This window comes from Delphinapterus leucas, chromosome 1 (genome assembly GCF_059928025.1).
Source record: "Delphinapterus leucas isolate spDelLeu-1000000601 "Yukka" chromosome 1, BTC_Dleu_Yukka2, whole genome shotgun sequence".
Classification (NCBI taxonomy): Eukaryota; Metazoa; Chordata; class Mammalia; order Artiodactyla; family Monodontidae; genus Delphinapterus; species Delphinapterus leucas.
In genome coordinates this window covers 122574061-122591281 of record NC_143129.1, presented here as the reverse complement: position 1 = coordinate 122591281, position 17221 = coordinate 122574061, and the positions used below count along the sequence as shown (strand labels likewise).

The 17221-nt window shown below is 38.2% G+C and overlaps 1 protein-coding gene and 1 pseudogene across 5 annotated transcripts in view; one reads left to right on the top strand and one right to left on the bottom strand.

The window, feature by feature from the left end:
* Nucleotides 1-17221, top strand: part of DNAJB4 (DnaJ heat shock protein family (Hsp40) member B4) — a 43683-nt gene that overhangs the window by 5257 nt on the left and 21205 nt on the right. The gene's annotated exons all lie outside the window — the stretch shown is intronic.
* Nucleotides 12330-12426, bottom strand: LOC115801900 (U6 spliceosomal RNA; annotated as a pseudogene).

The following is a 17221-nucleotide window of genomic DNA, read 5'->3' as shown; positions in this document are numbered from 1 at the left end:
CTGTATTGCTAATTGCACTGGGTGGATTAGTAATATGCCCTACTAAAGTATATAGTGCTTTATGGTGTGTGTGTATATATACATATATACCTGTATATTTGATGATGATTAGTGTTATTTTTCAAATACATCGTTCAGGGGGTTTATGTGTTTGTAGTACACATCACTAACTAGATTGTAAGTCTTCTCAAGACAAGGATAGGATTGATTAATTTTAATTTTTCCCCTGTATTACCACACAGCCCCTGTGATAATGTTTGCAAAATTCATATATTTACTGTTCTTAGTCTCCCTTTATTTTGTGGTCAAAAGCATCTCTATTTGTTCCTCCCCTACTTAGATCATTTATTTATACATTGGTTCCTTTCACTTCTTCTGTTACATTTATCTTTTTCATTAAATTTTTAGCCAAGTAAAGAGTCTGATAAAAAATCATCTTTTTTCATGAAACTTAACCTGACTAACCAATTCCAGTGATCTTGCCCTTAATTTAATGGTTGTCTGCATTTGTTACAAGGAGATTTTTTTTAAATGTGAAAGCTGAGCCACAACTACCACTCCCAGAAACTCTGATTTAACTGGTCTATACCTGTATCTGTAAAAACTTCCTACGTTGATTTTATTTGTTTATTTAATTTAGCTGTGCCGGATCTTAGTTGCGGCATGTGGGATCTTCATTGCAGCATGCATGCGGGATCTAGTTCCCTGACCAGGGATTGATACCTGGGCCCCCTGCATTGGGAGCGCAGAGTCTTAACCGCTGGACCTCCAGGGAAGTCCCCCTATGTTGATTTTTTTAAGTGCAGCCCACACTTGAAAACCACTGAAATAAAAAGTCTATATGCTCCATCAGATTTTTGCTTATTTTTAATGCCTTGCAGTTTGTTCTCTAGTTGTTATGGGCATATAGTCTTGAGAACTCAAGCTCTAGAAACATTTTCTGTTTTTGAACCTATCAACTTTTTGTTGATATAGGCTAATGGCAATGTTAATTGAACAGGGCCACCAGCATCATCTGGGGGTGCTTTTAAAAATGTGGATACCTGGGCCCCACCTGGATGTAGTGAATCATTTTTATGGGAAATTACATTTTTTTAAATGTGTCTTAGGGGAATATTCTGGTGGTCCAGTGGTTAAGACTAGGTGCTCTCACTGCCAGGGGCCTGGGTTCCATCCCTGGTTGGGGAACTAAGATCCCGCAAGCCATGGGGCATGGCCAAAAAAAAAAGCATCTTAGATTCTTATGCTCATCAAAGTTTGAAAACTGACACTTTATGCAAAAAGTATTTAATAAGTATTTACATAATTAAGCTGAATTAAAATTTGTCTCCCCAGCTAGACTGTAGCAAATGTTCTGAATACAAAGATCTTGTCCTTTCCCGTTTCTCCTCTGTGTAAGAGAGGGCTGTGGTCAAGGACTGGCTTTTACTCTTCGGCTTGCCCAGTATGGCTTAGTGCTTTTCTTTTGGTAGAAAGCCTGATAAATATTGAATTGAGTTTTATATGTAATCATACTTATTTTGCTGCAAAGCTAGAGCTAAAAACAAATTGTTGGATATGTGGTTACGAATGTTGGGGACCTTCGAGGCTAGGTGGCACAGAAGAGTAGCTTCACTCGAACTTTTCCTAAGAACTTGGAAAGACTTTGAGGATCGTCTGGTCCATTTCTTTCATTTTATGGAGGAAACTGTGACCCAGATTGCTTGAGTGCTATGTACAAAGTGACAAGATTAATTGCAAGACTAGAGCCAAGACTAGATTCCTAGTCCAGTGCTCTTTGTTTCATGAAATAAGTTCTCTTTGAAGCAGCAGTGATTAGGTTAAGTTTCAGATGGAGGTTTTCTGCTTCTTAGGTACAAGGGGAAGAAAACTCTGTGCACAACCAGAAACAGCTGATTTTTTAAATCAGGACATCTGCCTTTACTCACATTTATTTTTTGAGATAGATTACTAGAAGATGGAGGATCTTTGCCGATGAAATCCTTAACTGAAGATGGGTGGGTGTGAGATATAGAACTCACTTGGCATACAATTTTGTTGTTGTTTTTAGTGGAACTTTGCTTCTCTGTCCTGACATTTCCATGTCTATTTATAGCAGTGATCTCTTTGGAATTTGCCTTCTGATTGTTTGTTCTTTTATGTTGCTTCATATTAACAGATATTCTCACTTCATTTTTAAAAGAGTGTATTTGAAAGGACTTGAGAAGGAAAAGAAGGAATAAAAAATTTTAAAGTATCTGAAATTACTATTTTCCTGTGACTTAACCATAATATTCTTCATAACAGATTATCTAATTATAGTACCTAATAATACAAATACTAAATTTTCAAGATAGCATGGTAGTTTATTTTCTAAATTTAAAAGCATATCGGGACTTCCCTGGTGGCACAGTGGTTAAGAATCCGCCTGCCAATGCAGGGGACACGGGTTCGATCCCAGGTCCGGAAGATCCCACATGCTGTGGAGCAACTAAGCCCGTGAGCCACAACTACTGAGCCTGCATTATAGAGCCCGAGAGCCACAACTACTGAGCCCACGCACCTAGAGCCCATGCTCCGCAACAAGAGAAGCCACTGCAATGAGAAGCCCGCACACCACAATGAAGAGTAGCCCCCCACTTGTCTCAACTAGAGAAAGCCCACGTGTAGCAACTAAGACCCAATGCTGCCAAAAAAAAAAAAAATTAAAAAAAAAACTGTATAAAAGCATATGAAGTCTACAATAAATTCCTTTTATCCAGGAGAGGTATTACTTTTAGATTCTTAACAACCTGCTTTTTTAACTGTACTTTGATATAAGTGAAGATCAAGAGATTTTATTTTAGTTAGAGTCTTTAAATGGTACACTCTTTAAGTGCAGGAGCTGCCTTATTTACTTTTTTTTTAACTTTTGAATTTTTTTTTCGGTACGCGGGCCTCTCACTGCTGTGGCCTCTCCCGCTGCAGAGCACAGGCTCTGGATGCGCAGGCCCAGCGGCCATGGCTCACGGGCCCAGTCGCTCTGCAGCACATGGGATCCTCCCGGACCGGGGCACGAACCCGTGTCCCCTGCATTGGCAGGCAGACCCTCAACCACCGTGCCACCAGGGAAGCCCTAAACTTTTGAATTTTATTTGTTTATACAGCAGGCTCTTATCAGTTATCCATTTTATACATATTAGTGTATATATGTCAATCCCAATCTCCCAATTCATCCCACCACCACCATCCCCTCCGCCACTCTCCCCCCTTGGTGTCTATACGTTTGTTCTCTACATCTGTGTCTCTATTTCTGCCCTGCAGACTAGTCAGGAACTGCCTTACTTACTTTTGAGATGAATATACTACCTGGCATCTAGTGGATGCTTATTAATCTATTCATTTATTCAGTTCAGTGAAAATGCTGGGCATTGTTCTAGGTGTTAGATATACAGTAGTGAACAAAATAGACAAATACCCTTATCCTCATGGACCTTATTCTAGTGAGTGAATGTTGAATGAAACCATGAATCACTTTGGAAAGACTCTATATTTTCAGATAGTAATTTGCATCACTCTAAAAAGGGTTAGCAAATTCCCTGGTGGTCCAGTGATTAGGACTCGGCGCTTTCACTGCCAAGGGCCTGGGTTCGATCCCTGGTCAGGGAACTAGGATCCCACAAGCTGCCTGGTGTGGCCAAAAAAAAAATTCTTTGAAGAATTGAAAAGCTTAATCAGACCACTCGTTCATTTAAACATTTATTTCCTTGTGTGAGTATGTAAAATTATTTGAAATAATTACATAACTGCCAGTCATTGTCATCCTAATTGTCATTCAGTTCTTGTGTTCTGTTTGTAACCCTGAGTAAAATGTTCTATTTGTAACTCTATGAGTAAAGGCCTCAGTTGCTAGCCCGGCTACAACCAGGGAACTTCATCAAACATCAGATACCACTGAGTGCCTCTGATTATGCTGGCCCAAAACTCCGTACACACCAAAGTTCTAGTTGTTTACTTGTTTGTTGTCAGTTTTTCACACCGTAGTGTGAGCTCCACAGGGTGTATTTTAGTCACCACTGTATCTTAAGTGCATAAAATAATGTGTCACATAGTAGATGCTAGTAAATATTAATAAATCAATCCTTGACCACTGAAAATGCAATTTCCTCCCTACTCATAGCTACAGCCTACATCTAATCTTCATCCAGACTACTCAAACAATAAAAATCTTCAATTCCAATATTCTCTCAAGAAGACCTCTTATTATTTTAATAGCCTGTTTACTAATGTATTCCTTCTGTTCTTCTAGTCTTTTGACACTTTTCTTTTTTTTCAATCTCTGTTACTTCCTGGCCTTATTTGCCAGTCACTTCAAGAATTCTCAACTCCCATTCCCCTTTGTCTTTCAGTTATGTCCACTCTTTAAATCTACTCTAAACCACTTAAAATAGACTTTGGAGTTAGTTAAGCTTCAGTTCACCATTTGCTACCTATGTGCCAAGTTATTTAACCTGGCCATGTTTAATCTTTTTTGAGTCTCATTTTGTTCTTTGTGCTCTAAGCATTTTTATGAAAATTAAATGAGATTATGGTAACCAGATACAATTGCCTATAAGTAATGAAAACCCTTATTAAATAATAGTAAAAAGTCCAGGTGCAGAGTCACTCTAGGGCTGGTTGATTTAGCAGCTCAACAATACATGAGGTATCCATATTTTTTTCATCTTTGCCCTCTGCCATCCTCATCATGTGGCTTAGTGCCCCTAATGATTGCATAATGGTTGCCACAGTTCCCAGTGTTATGCAGGCATGATTGTAAAGTGGAAAAAGAAAGTTTCTTCCCTTTAAAAACAAGGAAACACTACTACCTCCTTCCTCTGGTTGCTCATTGGATTAACCTTGTGCTGCTCAGAGCTGAATCAGTGGCTTACTCCAGCAAGTATCATACTTCGTTTTGAATAATTAAGATTCAACTCCTGAGGCTGAGAGGCCTTACCTTATTAGTAATAGTTATCATTACTACTATATTTGTAAATCTTAGGACTCTCTCCTTGGACCCTTTTTTTTTTCTATCTACATTCAATCTAGTATACTCTCCTTTAGTCTTGTGGTTTTAAAGTTCACCTCTACTGATATTTTGTCTTCCCTCTGTACTGCCTCTATTAATACCAAACTCATCCAAATGCCTATTAGACATTACCATTTATAAGCTTAACTGGCGTCTTAAACTTAATATGTCCAATATTGAACTCTGCAATTTCCTCCTGTAGCTCTTCTGTCTTCCTATTTTAGTAAATAGCAATTCTGTTCTTTTAGCTTGCTGAAGCTGAAAAACCTTGAGGTCATTACTGATTTCTCTCACATTCCACATCTGATTCATCAGAAAATCCTATTGACTCTACCTTTAAAATAAAGTAGGACCTTCACTGCTACATCATGGTCCAAATCACCTGAACTATTATTGCAATACATTCTTAGTCTTCCATCCTTGCCCACCATGCTTCTCTACTCCAGATGCCAAAATAATCCCATCATTTTTCTGCATAAAACTCTCCAGTGGCTTCTCACCTTCCCTCAACTCAAGTCAAAGTCTTTAGTGGCCTGCAAGGCTATACACGATCTAGACATCTATTATTTCTCTGACCATTTCCCAATCCCTTCCCCACCCCTACCCCATCATTCTTAAATAACCAAACCTCAAAGATGCCTGGCATTCTCTCACCTCTAAGCTTTTGAATGACCCCCACATATGTATATAGCTTTTCCCTTTTCCTCTTTCAGGTCGTGGTACAAATGTTTATTTTCTCTGTGAAGCCATTTCTGGCCACCCCATCTAAAATTTTAATTCTCTTATTTCCCTTTCCTACTTTATTTTCCTTAGTACCTACTACCATCCAACATTCCATATAGTATTTTTTAATATTTTTAATTATTAAAAAATCTTTATATCTTCTTCATTATAATGTAAAGTATATGAGGCAGGAATTTTTGTTCATCTTTTATCCCCAGTACCTAGGAAGGTGCCTTGGCATATGGAAAATCCTTAATAAAATGTTTATGAAGAAATGAATAAAATGAATATTGATTCATCTTATCATGGTTTCTGGTTTTGGCTGGGTCCTCAGTGAGATTTAGTAATCCTTTACTTGTTTCTGATTAGTTGCCTTCCTAGTTCACTTAACTGCTATGTCAAACCATTACCATTCTGTGTCAAATGCCCTACTTTTATTCTCAACTCCTTAGTTGCAGATGTCCTTTTTAAAAAATTTTAAGAGGATTGATAGCATCTATAAACTTTTTAGTCTTCCTAGTCCTCTTGCCTTCAAATTTATAATTTTTTCCTTATTTATTTTCTCTTAATCTCAGAGGCCTACTTCTAATTTTGTTCAAATTTCATCTATTTCCAATCTTGGCACCAAACCCTCCTCCCTCCTATTTCCTCTGAGACCTTAATTAAGCAATTATTTCATTTCTTATGTATTTTTATATATATATCTCATTTTCCTCTCTATATTTTTTCCTCTCGACCATCTTTTTTTTTTTTGGCTGCATTGGGTCTTTGTTGCTGCACGTGGGCTTTCTCTAATTGCAGCGAGCGGGGGGATACTCTTCACTGTGGTGTGTGGGCTTCTCATTGTGGTGGCTTCTCTTGTTACAGAGCACGGGCTTTAGCAGTTGCGGTGCGTGGGCTCAGTAGCTGTGGCATGCAGGCTCCAGGGCCTGTGGGCTTCTGTAGTTGTGGCACGTGGGCTCAGCAGTTGTGGCTCGCAGGCTCTAGAGCGCAGGCTGAGTAGTTGTGGCTCACAGGCTTAGTTGCTCTGTGGCATGTGGGATCTTCCCAGACCAGGGATCGAACCCATGTCCCCTGCATCGGCAAGCGGATTTTTAACCACTGCGCCACTAGGGATGTCCCTCACTTGAGCATCTTTAAAACCTTCTTTATCCCTACTTTATTACAACTCTCTCTTCTTCCCTCAGATGACTTTCTTTAAAAGCTTAAATTTACTATTCTATTTTCATATCTCTCTTATTGTGCAATTCACTGGATTCTGGCTTTTGCTTTCATTGCCCACAATTCCATCCATCTACATCATAGGATTGTTGTGAAAGATTAAATGAGGTTATATGTATTAAGTTTTAGAATAATGCTTGCACATAGTTAGTGTTTGAGTGCTTACTATGATTAGCTATAACTACTGAAACAAAAATCGTTCTCACTCTAGTGGGTACTTTTCTATCACCCTTCTTGACTTTCCTATATCCTTCATGAAACACTGTCCTCCTTTTGGTTTCGGGACACCAGTGATATCAAGATGTTTTCAGCTCCAAGTAACAGAATTTCTTTAACAATAAGACCAATGATAGATGGTTCTAATATTGATTAAGGGATGCAACAACACTATCAAGGACCCAGCCTCTTGCTTTCTTTGTACTCTAGCATTCTCACTGTGTCACAGATGTTTACCTTCAGGATTGTAAGATAGCAAGCACCGTAGTTTAATCATCCCAAAGCAGAAAGGCAGTCAGTGCTGGGGTTTCTCTGGGGTAGGTATCTCTTTATGGGGAAGACAGTCTCCCCCAGAGTTCCCCAAAGCATTTCCCTTACATCTCATTGGCCACCCCTACCCCAGTCACTGGCAAAAGGAAATGTGATTACTATGATTGACTTAAACTAACCATGAGTCATTCCCCAGGGGCTGGCAGAGGCACTGACCTTCCTTGAGTTCATTACTCTATTCTGGAAGAAACTAGATATCTGTTATCCAGAAAGAAGATAGGAATGGCTTTGTGGTTCATAATCAATAGTGTCTGCCATACCATTCTCACCTGGTTGATCTCTGATTGTTCCTTCTTAGTGTTTTTCATTTTTTCCTCTTGATTGATGTGTCCCCTAAATGCTGGTATCCCAAAGTTCTGTCTTTGATTCTTTCAAAAATTATTCTTCTACCCTTTAAAATAACACCTGTGTTATGATCTTTTCTAAATCTTTATCTCCAGCTAAGACTTCTTTCCTAAGCCCCAGTTTAGAATATCCAACTGTCTCCTGGACATCTTCATCCACATTCAATTCAATTGAATATTGTTGTGCTAGGTTTTTAGGAGTCAAAAAGTGAATAAACCTTGCCCTGTATGATCTTACGTTATAGTTGGAACAAGTTATTCCAACACAGGTAGTAATTAGGAATGCAGTTTTATCAAGCAATAAAATTTTCCAAGTATAGAAGTAGCATAGGGACTTCCCTGGTGGCACAGTGGTTAAGACTCTGCGCTCCCAGTGCAAGGGGCCTGGGTTTGATCCCTGGTCAAGGAACTAGATCCCACATGCATGCCACAGTTAAGAGTTCGCATGCCACAGCTAAGACCCGGCACAACCAAATAAATTTTTTTTAAAAAAAATAAAGAAGTAGCATAGGTGAAGAGGTTATAGGAAACTAAATGGAACTCATCTTTTCTTCAAATGTACTCTTCCTATATTCTATACTTTAATTAGTAGCACAACTCTGCATACCTTTGGCCTAATGGTTAGGATTCCGGGCTTTCACTGATGTGGCCTGGGTTCACTCCCTGGTCAGGGAAAATCTCGCAAGCCGTATGGCCAAAAAAAAAAAAACAACGAAGGGGCTTCCCTGGTGGCGCAGTGGTTGAGAGTCTGCCTGCCGATGCAGGGGACGCGGGTTCGTGCCCCGGTCCGGGAAGATCTCATGTGCTACGGGGCGGCTGGGCCAGTGGGCCATGGCTGCTGAGCCTGCGCGTCCAGAGCCTGTGCTCCGCAACGGGAGAGGCCACAGCAGTGAGAGGCCCGCGTACCGCAAAAAAACAAACAAACAAAAAAAAAAAACGAAGAAGAAACCAGGGCAATCTAAAATCCTTCCAAATCCCCCACATAAAGTTGGTTGGCAAATTGTATGTATTCTACCTCTATTAAATTTGCCCATTTGTCTTTTTATATCATAGTCATCATACTTTAGGTCCTTGTAATTTCTCATTTCATTGAATTATTCGCTCAGTAAAAGTTAATTGAACAGCAATGTATAACAAGGCTTTATACTAGGAAAATGTTCTAAAAAAAAGAAAAAACCCAAAAAAACTGGGTTGTAGGGAGGCTACAACCCAGTGAGTAGGGCATAAGCAAACAGATGGTTATGTAGTTGTGATAAGTGGTAGAGATACTGAGAAAAATGTGGGAACTTGCGTTCAGCGGAACCTAACCCAAGTTGGGATCAGATTTGCCCAGTTAGAGACTGATTCTCCAAGTAGTACTAAGCTGAGTATGGAGTGGGGAAGAGGGAAATACACACATACATACACACCTCACTCAATTTATACATACCAAAGAAATATTACCTTAAAGACATTATTTTGGGTGACTGTGTAGTTTTCATTTTGCTGTTGCTTAAAAATAATTTTTTAAATGATCATAATTAATTTAGATTATCAGTAGTAGTACATACAGTTGATCCTTCATATTCACCAGTTCTTTACTTTCAAATTTGCCCACTCACTAAAATTTATTTGTAACCCTGAAATCCAGGGTGCTTTATTGGCCATTTGCACGTGCATGTGCATGAGCTGAGCAGCAAAAAAAATTTGTCTTATGTTCCCAACTGATATCCAACAAGGCAGTGCTTAGCCTTCTTATTTCAGCTCTCATTAACAAGTCTTTGTAGTCTATTTAGTGCATTTTTGCATTTTCGTGCCTTTTTTTTTGGTGATTTTACTGTTTAAAGAGATGTTTGAATGTGGTGCTGAAGTGCTGTCTGATGTTCCTAAGCACAAGAAGTCTGTGATGTGCCTTATGGAGGGAATACATGTGTTAGATAAGCTTCATTCAGGTAGGAGTTACACTGCTATTTGACCATGAGTTCAGCGTTATAATAAATAAAGTGTCTTCATTACAGAAATAAATGGGAAACAAGGTTATGTGTTCATGAGTTGACTTAACCCAGCATTTCCCTTAGGGGCAATGATTCAGTATTTGCTAAAATTCAGCATTCACGCAACTTTATAGAATATAAATATGTTAAATAATGAGACAGGATAAATTTGACTTTGGGAACCAGCCAAAGTCATTTATGGCCAGGAATGATGAGTTAGATGGTCAAACTGAACAATATAGAGGTATGATTAGAGGTATGATTAGTTCTGCTAGATTCAAATGAGAAATTGGGGATAGGCAAATATAATTTAAAAACTGCATGACTCAGCTCAATGGCATTAATATTAATCACTATATTGATATGGAGACTTTTATTCTATAAACATATATGGGGTGCCAATGTTCCAGCTACAATCTGAGCACTGTGTTTTTCTATCTTTGCAATGGGAATAAAAAAAGCAAGACTGATTTTAATTGGAATGACCATCTAGATTGCTACAAGGTACTAAGATCCGTTCTTTATATTCTTTACATTTGCAGTATGCGGTTTTCTAAAATTGTAGTTAAAATAAAAATTGAAACCATTTTACCCCCCATTTACAAAATTTATCCTTTTGATTTAAGAGAAAAGCAAATTGTCTTTTTGCAAGCTAATAAAAGCTCTGAGTTGTGTCTAAATCAGTAGTTTCCAAACTTGAGTGTCCATTAGTGTCACACTAAGGGGTGGGGGTGGGGTTTAGGTCTCATCAAAAATGGAGATGCTGAGACAGCGTGCCCCTCTTTTGATAAGCATCTCACTTCACTACCCTAAGTTTTCTAATATATTCCCCTTAGCGAACATGCCCAGGTTGAGAATTTTAGTTTACAAGTTTTATTTTACCATCAGCCAGGCTGATGTTTTATAAGCTTAAGTGTTTCACAGTGAAAACTGTTTTTTTTTTTTTAATTTGCTAGATATAACAAAATTTTATTGTGTTCACTGCTGCTTTAGCCTGCCCTCTCCCTCCAGTTAAAGGATAATTTGTATAAAGCAGGGGTTGGCAAACATTTTCTCTTAAGGGCCAAACAGTAAATTTTTAGGTTTTGTGGGCCACACAGTCTCTTCTACAACTACTCAACTCTGCCACTGTATGGGGAAAGCAGCAATAGACAATAGGTACTATTTTATGTTTATATTGTATTGGAAGGGATCATGACTTAGACTGTTTTGATCTCAGTAAGTGTTGCCTTTACTTGCTGATTTAGCATAATAATAAAAGGCTATATTTTAAAATATTAAAGACAAACATTAAAACCCATCCACTTAAAATTAAATTATTCTTGAAATCCTACTTTTTCTTTTACCTATAAATGTCCTCCTTTAAGCAATTACAGTACTTTGGGCTCATTGTATTTGCAGTTAGGCAGTCGATGGCCTAATTTTATAGCAGTTGGTGGATACTATACAACAGGTTGGCTTATCTTATACATGTCCTAATTCTTAATATTTGGTAGGTAGCAATAAAGTCTTTGAATCATATTTTAGTCTCCACAGTAGCAGAGGTTTAATTATTTATGCCTTCACAGGTGCAACGTATTATAAAGATATTTCATACTTAAGGTTAGGTACTGATTTAAATTTAAAATAAATCATTTTAGGGACTTCCCTGGTGGTCCAGTGGTTAAGACTTCCAGGGGGCATGGTTCAGTCCCTGGTTGGGGAAGTTCCGCATGCCGTGCAGCACAGCCAAAAAAATAAATCATATTATTGAGTTGTAAACAGTTGGAGAGCTAAACAAACTTGCGAGATAATCAGTTTATTGCAATCTTGCCTAAGAGCCTAACAGTTTGGCGAAACAGCAGCTTATCCTCTCCTTTCCTGCTTTACCTCTGGGCTACAATCATTTTTTTTTCCCTCTACTACTTGTCTTACCCTGAGGAGCTGTTGGTTTCACTTTGGCCACAGAGTGCTCTCCTCTCTGGCCAGCCAGTTAAGTTTTCCAGGTGATTCTGATGCCTTCCCTAGCTACTTGTGAGAGGAGAAGCTTTAGAAAAGAATAAAGTGAAAATCGCATAAATTCCTCATTTCCCAGTGTTGCTTTTACTTTCAACACTGTGAAAGCATATACTGAGTGAGCATGTGTAAATAGAACCATCCCCACTACTTTACCCTAAAAGTAAAGTATTACTTTGAAAAAGTCCTCACAAAAAGTCCTTTTTTTGCAGATGAAAGATGGGATGTTTTGTTTTTCAACTTTACTGAGATATAATTGACAATACTGTAAGATATTTAAAGTGTACATTGTGAAAATTTGATATATGTGTACACTGTGAAAGGACTTCTCCCCTCTAATTGAAACATCCATCACCTCACATATTTATCTTTTTTTTTTTTAGCCGCGCCCCGCAACTTGTGGGATCCTACTTCCCCAACCAGGGATTGAACCTGGGCCTTCAGCAGTGAGAACTTGGAGTCCTAACCACTGGACTGCCAGGGAATTCCCTCTATCTTTTTAAAAATATATAATGCTTCACGAATTTGCGTGTTATCCTTGGGCAGGGGCCATACTAATCTCTGTATTATGCCAATTATATGTACAGCTGAAGTCAGCACTGGAATACTATTTTATGAGTAAAAATGAACTTTTTAAATATTTTATTATTTTTTTAATTTTTTTGCGGTACGTGGGCCTCTCACTGCTGTGGCCTCTCCCATTGCGGAGCACAGGCTCCGAAAGCGCAGGCTCAGCGGCCATGGCTCACGGGCCCAGCCGCTCCGTGGCATGTGGGATCCTCCCGGACCGGGGCACGAACCCACGTTCCCTGCATCGGCAGGTGGACTCTCAACCACTGCGCCACCAGGGAAGCCCAAATTTTATTTTATTTTTGGCCATGCAGCATGGCTTGTGGGATCTTAGTTACCTAAGCGTGGAGTCCGAACTACTGGACAACCAGGGAATTCCCAGAAATGAACTTTTCTTTAATATTCATCTGTTAAGATTTGGTTTTCCCTAAATATGCATGTCAGAGATGTGTATGTATGATATACTTAAGTTTATAGGTTAAGGTTTCTGAAAAGTTGGATCATAGCACTGGGAATCGGAAGGAACCTCTAGATCTGCACTGTCTAATACAGTAGTCACTAGCCACATGAAGGTAAGTGCCTGAAATGTGGCTGTCTGAACTGAGATGTTGTGTAAGTGTAAAATTCACACTGGATTCTGAAGACTTGGTACAAAAAAAAGAATTGTAAAATATATCTTATTGATAATTTTTTATTGACTACATGTTGCAGTATATGATATCTTAGATTTATTGAGTTAAATATATACATTATTAAAATTTCACATTTCTTTTATTAAAATGTGGATTAAAAAAATGTTTCAGTAACACATGTGGCTTGCATTTGCAGCTCACTTTATTTGTAGCTCGCTGCTGGACAGCACTACTCTAAGTTATGTGATCTTTCAACATAATCAAATACCAATTTACAACACCTATTTAAAGTGACCTAGAAACTCTATAGTTTCTTTTGGCTTTCTGATTCAATATTGAAAAATATTGTACAGAACACTTTAATTCTTTTTTTTTAATTAAAAAAAATTTTGCGGGGGGGCCACACTACGCGGCATGCAGGATCCCAGTTCCCCCACCAGGGATTGAACCCACACCCCCGCAGTAGAAGTGCGGAGTCCCAACCACTGGACCACCAGGGAAGTCCCAGAACACTTTAATTCTAAAATGTTAGGAAAGTATGAGATTAGCTCACTGTATATTCATTAGTCCTGTGGTAAGCTTTTCAGTAACTTCTTATAAAAGAGGGTTAGAAAGAAGGGCAAGTTATTATTAGGCTATTTTATTAGGAAACTTTTTAATATCACCACAGAATAAAATCAGTTCTACACTCCCCAAAAAGGAAATGCTTTTTTAAAAAGCAGAAAATATTTCTTATGCCTGGGTATCTCCAGATAACTCTAGTATTTTTTATAAAATGATTAAAGCAGTTTTATTTTATTTATTTTAAAGGCATGTACTTTAAAAATTTGTTTTAATATTATTTTAAATCTTTTTTTTGGTAAATACTGTTAAATTGGTCAAATTGAATGTGTAAATTCTATTATAGTGCTTTGTGCCAGGAAAAGTATTGTAAAATCAAGCAATGAAGGACTTCCCTGGTGGCGCAGTGGTTAAGAATCCACCTACCAATGCAGGGGACACAGGTTCAAGCCCTGGTCTGGGAAGCTCCTACATGCCGTGGAGCAACTAAGCCCGTGCGCCACAACTACTGAGCCCACACCCCACAACTACTGAGCCTGTGTGCCAAGAGCCCATGCTCCACAACAAGAGAAGCCACCGGAATGAGAAATGAGAAGCCCATGCACTGCAATGAAGAGCAGTCCCCACAATGCAGGGGACATGGGTTCGATCCCTGGTCCGGGAAGATCCCACATGCCGTGGAGCAACTAAGCCTGTGTGCCACAACTACTGAGCCTGCGTGCCACAACTACTGAAGCCTAGAGCTCGTGCTCCGCAACAAGAGAAGCCACCTCAGTGAAAAGCCTGTGCACCGCAACAAAGAGTAGCCCCCGCTCACCACAACTAGAGAAAGCCCGTGTGCAGCAACGAAGACCCAATGCAGCCATAAATTAATAAATTTGAGGTACACATATAGTACACCAAAAATTTTAAATAAATAAGTAAAAATAAAATACACAGAGTTAGAAGACTGGCACAAGAAAAAAAAAAAGCAATGACAGAATCAAAACTTGAAAACTTGGGAATTACTAATATAACTATAGTGATTAAAGTACTGGGAAATTTAGGCGGTATAGACAGTATTCCAAGGCGAATTATGATTGATAAAGCTCTTCTTCCTATCAATTTTTTAGGTTAGTTCGACATCTTTTACTGGTGCTCTTGGAAGCTTACAAATATTAATGAAATTTTTTACCTTAATAAGAGAATTAATTTCACTAGCTTACTAAGACAACTAAAAAAGTAATTTCACTAGCTTCAAAGTAAATTGGCACTTAAGAAATGAAGCAAGCTTTTGAATAAAGTTTATTTCAAAGACCTAACAAGTTAGCACTTTTTGAAGAACATGAACGAGCAGTCATTAAGTAGAAAAGTGACATTCAAAACTTTCAGCAATCTGACCGTAACTTTTATCTGTCAGCTTCCTAAATCATACGATTTAATCTGACCACTCTTTTTGCTGTATCAAATGATTTTATGCTTTTTGCTTCTGGGCTTTGAGTTCTTGGTCCAAATCACAAACCCTCCCCCTTCCTCTCTTTCTTTCTAAATTGTATCAATCTTTCAAGATCCTCACTTTTTTTTTTTTCTGAAACCTTTCCCATCCCCACCACTCTGCCCAAAATGAGCATATAATTAACATTTGTATAGTATTTTACTTTTCGTAAAGCCCTTTCCATATTGTCTCATTCTATATGTCAGTCTAATGAGGTGGATGATGTTATTCATTTTGGAGAATAAGGGAATAATACCTGATTTTTCCAGAACTTTGTATAAACGCTGAGTAGCAAAACTAAGAATACTGGGACCAAATCCTCTCATTCCAAGTTTGATGCTCTTTCCTCTCTGCCTCAATGGTCCCTTTACTCCTATAATAGTTACATAACACGTATTTGGCCTTTAATTGTTTACTGTCTTTGTATCAAACTAATTTGATTGTCAGCTATAGATTTGAAGGGATATGTACACATTTGTACATGGGGAATGGGAATAAATGGAAAAGATGATGAGAGCTGAATACATCTCTTGATAATAGAATCAAAGAGGTCATTAAGAACTCCTTACCGGCCCATTTGCTTTTCTGAAAGCATTATATTTTTTAAAGTATGATACCCAGACTTTCTTCTTTTCCTCTAGCCAAAATAACTACCTACCCTAGTGCCAAATTTTTAGTATAATTTTTAAAAGGGAGCTAAAAAGAGAGGGCTTCCCTGACCACCCTGGCTAAAGTAGTCACTTTCCATCTCTGTCTTAGCAACATTTAAAATTTTTCTTTAAGGTACTTCAAATTATCTGAAATTTTATTATTTATTTTTTAACTTGTTTATTGGTTGTCTTATCCCACCAGAATATGAGTTGAATGAGAGCAAGGATGTTGTCTGTCTAGTTTATAGCACATAGTATGCACTCAGTAAACATTTGCTGAATGATTGAGATACTTTATTAATGGAGAATGTTCCCTATGGTCATAGCCATCTTTTAAAACAAGTTTTGTAGTACCCATCAGATACTATAAAATGGGCGCTCACATGCTATTATTGACTGCCTCATTCCAAATTCAAGTCCAAATTACTGTAGTTACCCAAAGAAGGACATTTATTGTTAAGAAAAAAGACAGGGTTTCCAGAACAGTTTAATTTTAAGTAGATGGCATTTAATGACTTAAAGACACTTGCCTTAAGTTTGCTTTTTCTGTTTTGTAATGTGGATGGAATAAGAAATGAATCTTTTCAAAAATTTTTAATTTTTTCCCCTAAAGTTAAAGTTGCATTTGTAACCATGACAAATTTTTTAGGTTTTATAACTTATGCTCAAAATTTGAAGCCTTTCCACAGGAATGAGAATATAGAATCTAAGTTCCAAACTAGCAGTCAATCAATTTGCTATAAGAAATCTATGATAATGATTCCTCAGTGCTGGAAAGAGTTTTAGGAAAGTATAAAATGTAGAGGTAAAATATATTCTGTTACTAGATGGCCATAGTTTGATTATATGTAATCATTTAGGTATTATCTAAAACGCAGGCCAAATATTAGGACACCAGCCTGGTAGTACTCCTTATGTTAATATTGGAACAATGTCTATTTAAGTATTGTTTAAAATATCTTAACTCGGGCTTCCCTGGTGGTGCAATGGTTAAGAATCTGCCTGCCAGTGCAGGGGACACAGGTTCAAGCCCTGGTCCGGGAAGATCCCACATGCCACGGAGCAACTAAGCCCATGTGCCGCAGCTACTGAGCCTGAGCTCTAGAGCCCATGAGCCATAACTACTGAACTCACGTGCCACAACTACTGAAGTACGTGCGCCTAGAGCCCGTGCTCCACAACAAGAGAAGCCACCGCAAGGAGAAGCCCGCACACCACAACGAAGAGCAGCCCCCGCTCACCGCAACTAGAGAGAGCCTGCACGCAGCAAGAAAGACTCAACACAGCCAAAAATAAATAAGTAAATTAAAAAAAAAAATTAAACAAAAAATATCTTAACTCATTATTAAATTGCTAGCCATTGAAAAGCTCTTTAAAACCTTATCACTACTTTCAATATCAGATGTGTGTGCATATATATAGATTACATATGAGAAAGCATACGGAAGTGTTTGATAAACTGTAAACTAATATATAACTGTTATTATTACAGAGAAGACATAGCAC